A 5,619-nucleotide genomic window follows, 5' to 3' on the forward strand; every position below is an offset into this window, starting at 1 on the left:
ATTCCAACAAGAAGAATACGCAGCTGAAGGGGAATTGTTGGTTGCGAGAAGGGCCTTGAATTTGTAGATCAAGGACGATGACGAGGTACGTACAATGAGAAGATATTTTTCATACTTGTTGCCAAATGCAAAATGAGGTATTAGTGTGACTATTGATGGAGGTCAATTGTACTAACATTTCTGGTGTTGCTATGGTTGAGAAATTAGGACTACCAACAATAAAACCTCCCAGGCCATACAAGTCGGAATGGCTTAATGATAGTGGTGAAGTGAAGCTGCACAAACAAGTGTTAGTATGTTTTCACATTGAAAAATATGAAGATAAAGTCGTATGTGATGAAGTCCCAATGCAAGCTGGGCATTTGTTATTAGTCTGTCCATGGAAATTAGATCGACAAGCTAAACATGATGGCAACACTAACAAGTACTCATTCATGTTTAATAAAAATACAATCACATTAGATCCTATCACACCAAAGCAAGTTTATGAATATCAACTCATATTACGAAAAGAGAGTGAACAAAAAAGTAGTGAAGAAAAAGAGAAAAGGAAAATGAGTAGAAAGTTGAGAGAAGAATCAAGTGTGGCTGAGAAAATTGTGGAAAACAAAATGAAGGATGAATAAAAAAAAACAGAGAAAGGAGAAAAAAACAAGTGTTTATGCAAAAGCAAGTGAGATTAAAAGGGCAATGTGTCTAGAACAACCAATGGTTGTACTTTTATACAAAGAGTTGTTCTTAAACACTAATGAAATGACAATGCTTTGCCTAGTTCTGTTGCTTCTCTTCTGCAAGAGTTTGAAGATGCCATTTTCGAGGAAATTCCATATGGTTTACTACCTATTCAAGGGATTGAACATCAAATTGATTTGTAACCACTGCTTCTATTCCAAACCGATCAGCCTAATGAACTAATCTTGAGGAAACAAAAGAATTACAGCGGTAGGTTAGTGAATTGATAGAAAAGGGTTATCAAAGGGAAAGCATGAGCCTATGTGTTATATGAATGATTTTAGTTTCTAGAAAGGATGGGACATGGAGAATGTGTGTTATTGTTGTGCCATCAACAATATAACGGTAAAGTATTGACATTCTATTCCTTGCTTTAATGATATGCTAGATGAACTACATGGTGTTTATGTATTTTCCAAAATTGATCTAAAGAGTGTTATCATCAAATAAGAATGAAAGAAGATGATGAATGGAAAACTGCTTTTAAACAAAATATGGTTTATATGATAGGTTAGTGATGCGTCCAAAATCTGCTCAGCCCTTAGATCTCCTGAGAGTAACCTGCAAAATAAAGCATCAGATGTGGCCCGACCGCTAGGATCGAGAGTCCACCTCAGAAGGCTAAGTCAATTGATGAACTTAATCACAAACGGCTTTGCTAGAGCACAGAGCTAAGGAATGAATAGCAAGAATACGATTCAGATTGTATGTATCTTTGTGTTTTCGTCTCTCCCTACCTTGTGGGTAGGTGATGTCTTATATAGAGTGTACCTTTGAATCTTCTTCGTTGGATGTTGTTGAGCCTTCTTCGGATAGTCATAGGATCTCAACAGATAGATCAATTGAGTGATAGATCTCTACTAAGTTGGACTAGTAAATGACTCCTTTCATAATACGATCATTATATGGTAGTTATCCATATAATAGCGATGAGTGACAGCCGCCGAATACTGGTAGTCGCCTTTAGGTTGATTGACGTATTCCGATCGTATCAGATTAGGGCGTGCTTGTGGCTGAGTTAGTATTCTTCCTCAACAAGCTATCTCCTGGACCCGGCTCGCTCGGAAGCGAGTCGATTCCTTTCGTCCCAATTGGGGTCGAGGGTCAAACCAGGTCTGAACCAGCTTCGGTTATATTTTCTCCATATCAGTTAGTAATGTCATTTGGGTTAATCATTTGGGTTAACAAAGGCACCTAGTACTTTTATGTGATTAGTAAATCATGTCTTACATGCTTTTAAGGGGAGATTTGTTGTTGTCTATTTTGATGATATATTCATTTATAGAAGAAAAAAAATTAGATGAGCATATTATACCTTCATATCAGTTTTAGAAGTGCCAAGAAAGGAAAATTTATTTGCTAATATGAAGAAATGCACCTTTTGCACCGATAAACTTGTGTTTCTTAGTCTTGTTATAAGTGCACAAGGAATACAGATTGATGACGAGAAGATTCGTGCAATCCAAGAGTGGCCAAACACTCACTTCTATAAGTCAAGTATGAAGTTTTCATGGCTTGGCAAATTTCTTCTCATGCTTTGTTCGAGATTTTAGTAGCATTACAACACCCTTTACCAAGTCATTATGAAGAAGGTTTCATTCAAATGGGGAGACGAACAAGAGAAGATATTCAAACTTATTAAGGAAAAAATTAACTAATTCCTCTTTACTTGTTCTTCCTAACCTTGCAAGAGGAAAATTATGTAAAGATGGAAGCCTAGTTGCATACTTTAGTGAGAAATTGAGGGGGCAACTCTAAACTATTCCACTTATGACAAAGAATTGTACACATTGGTTTGAACTCTAGAGACTTGGTAGCACTATCTTTGGCCTAAGGAGTTTGTGATTCACAATGACCATGAATTCCTGAGATTCCTAAAGATCCAAAAAAAGCTAAGTAGGAGATATGCCCATTGGATAGAATTAATTGTAACATTCCCATATGTCATTCTATATAAACAAGTAAGGAGAATGTGGTAGCTGAAGCGCTATCTTGAAGGTGCGTATTAATCTCTACTCTTGATGCAAAATTACTTGGTTTTAAATTCATTAAAAAAATGTACCTTTTAGAGCAAGTTTTTTGTGAAGAATATAAGAACTGTGACAAGAAAGTTGTGGATAGATTCTTTAAGCATGAAGGTTTCCTATTTCCGGAAAATAAATCATGTGTGCCTGATACGGAGAATATATGATTAAACTTGGTTCATCCATGGTTCGACCTTCGACTCCGGTCGAGACGAAGAGAATCGACTCGTTTCCGAACGAGCCGGGTTCAGGAGGTAGCTTGCTGAGAAAGAAAACTATATCAGCTACAGGCACACCCTAATCCAATACTTACGAAGAAGGTTAATTAACCTAATGACGGCAGGCCGAAGTGGGCGGCTGTCACTTATCACTTTCAGAAGGATAATCATCAGATAACAATCGGAGATTATCTTAAGAGTCCTCTATTAGTCCAAACTAGTAGAAGTCTATCACTCAATGGATCTATCTGTTGAGATCCAATGGCTATCTGAAGAAGGCTCATATACATCCAACGAAGGAGGTTCGAAGGTACATTCTATATAAACATCGCCTCCCCCACCAGGGAGGAGGATCTAGATACACACACTTGAACGTGAACACTTAGATGCTTACTATTTGAATCGTATTCCAGTTATTCATTCCTTAGCTCTGTGTTCTAGCAGAGCCATTTGTGATTAAGTTCATCAACTGACTTAGCCTTCGGAGGTGGACTTCCGACCCCCGTGGTCGGGCCACATCTGACGCTTTGTTTTGCAGGTCATTCTCAGGAGATCTAAGGGCTGAGCAGATTTTGGACGCATCATTTGGCGCCGTCTGTGGGAAACGTTTCAGAAAGCTATGGTGACTAGATCAGCGGCAACAGCAGCCACTGCTGCACAGCGGGAGGTTGGTATCTAAATTCCTTGAGTAAACAATCCAGATATTCCCCAGGGAAGTAGTCGGCCGCTCGAGGTAGATGGCGGTCAAGGAGGTAAAAATCCTCCAGAGACACTCCAACATCAACTGGATCAACTAAAACTCCAGATGTTGGACATCAGTCAGGCACTCCGTGCACTGACCAGACAAATGGTGATACAACAAGAGCCCGATCGTTGTGAGACGGGAAGGCTCGCATCACAACGGCAAATAATCGACGAACAAAATGTCGGTCAAAACTTTCGTGAGGAAGACCAAATGCCTAGGAGAATTGAAAATCTCCCTAGACGTGATGATCAATTCGACGAACCACAAGGGAGTACTACAGATTCAAATACAAGGTTCGTTACCAGAGTGAGAACTCACTCACCAACTATGAGACGAGCTGTTCGTGATGATCGAGCTGTTCGGGATGATCGAGATGTTCGTGATGATCGAGCCATTCCAGATGATCGCACTGTTCGAGATAATGATTATGTTGTTCGGGGTCGTGATCGTGTTGCTGAAGATCGATCGACACACATTGGTCAGGAACTGGCCAATATCAATCAGAAGCTTGGGCAATTGGCGAAAGGCAGGATAACTGATGATATCTATTCAGTTATTTGAAAAACTCCATTTGCCGAGTCTATTGCCGGATACCAGTTTCCTCACAACTTCCGTTTGCCAACTTTTTCTACATTCGACGGCTCCAAAGATCCTACGGCCCACATCGGTTATTATCAACAAACTATGGCAGTTGCAGGTAATTCTGATGAAATTCTCTGCAGGGTCTTTGGTTCATCTTTAACTGGAGCAGCATTGAAATGGTTCTCGAACCTTCCTTTGGGGAGGATCGTGAATTTTGACGAGTTGGCACGGAAATTCATAGGGCGTTTTCAGAGTGGAATTCAGATCAAGAAGACTGAAGAAACCTTGTTTACTATTAGACAAGGGAAGAATGAATCAATTCGGGAATATCTAAAAAGGTTCGACAGAGTTACAATGGAGATAGAGAATCTAGATGGGCAAGTAGCTAAAACTGCTTTGTTCACTGGACTCACTAATCGGAGACTCTTGGAGTTATTACTTCAAGACATGCCCACAACTTATGCTGAGTTGGTACAGAGATGCCAAAAGCAAGCGGAAGTCATGGAAATCTTGGACCCGCGTCAGGGAGACAATAAAGTCTCTACAAAGGAACAAAAGGCTCCTGAGAACAAGCAAAAGCCCAAGCAGAACATTCGTGATCGAGTTGGAAAGCCTTATCAAGCGTGGCGACAGAGATCTCCCGATAAAAGTGAGTATACTCCATTAAATACTCCTCAGGCTGATATTCTGAACATTATCAAGAGGCGGAATATCTTGAAGTGGCCTCCGAAGATTCCTTCGAAACCAGGGGAGCAGGATCGAGAAAAATATTGCCGTTTCCATAAAGATTACGGTCATTATACCAATGATTGTAGATATTTGAAGGCGGATATCGAGAGGTTGATATCCCAGGGACATTTATCCAGCTTCATCAATAGAAGACGAGAGGAACCACGAGATATAGCGGTAAAGAGGGACCGTTCGGTTAGCCCAGACCAACAAGGAGACCCCTAAATCTAAGAAGGGTAAGGAGGTAATTGATGCAACTCGATCACCGATCCTTACAATCTTCGGTGGTCCCGAGCCTGAATCACTTCGAAGGTTGAAATCAAAGTCAAAACTTGTTGAAACCTGAGAGACGCAGAAGTGTAAAAGACCAAATGGTGATGGTTCGATCACCTTTGGAGAAGAAGATGAAAGAGGTATTTGTCTACCTCATGATGATGCCATAGTCATCAAGGTAGAGATCACACGCCGCGAAGTACACAGGGTGTTAGTTGACACCGGATCTGCTGCAGATCTTTTATCTTATGCAGCTTATCAAAAACTAAAGGTGGGTGAAGACTTGATGGAGCCGTCATCCACACATCTATATGGC

The sequence above is a fragment of the Hakea prostrata genome, chromosome 2, assembly GCF_041222555.1.
Source record: "Hakea prostrata isolate BN-2017 chromosome 2, UWA_Hpros_2, whole genome shotgun sequence".
Taxonomy (NCBI): domain Eukaryota; kingdom Viridiplantae; phylum Streptophyta; class Magnoliopsida; order Proteales; family Proteaceae; genus Hakea; species Hakea prostrata.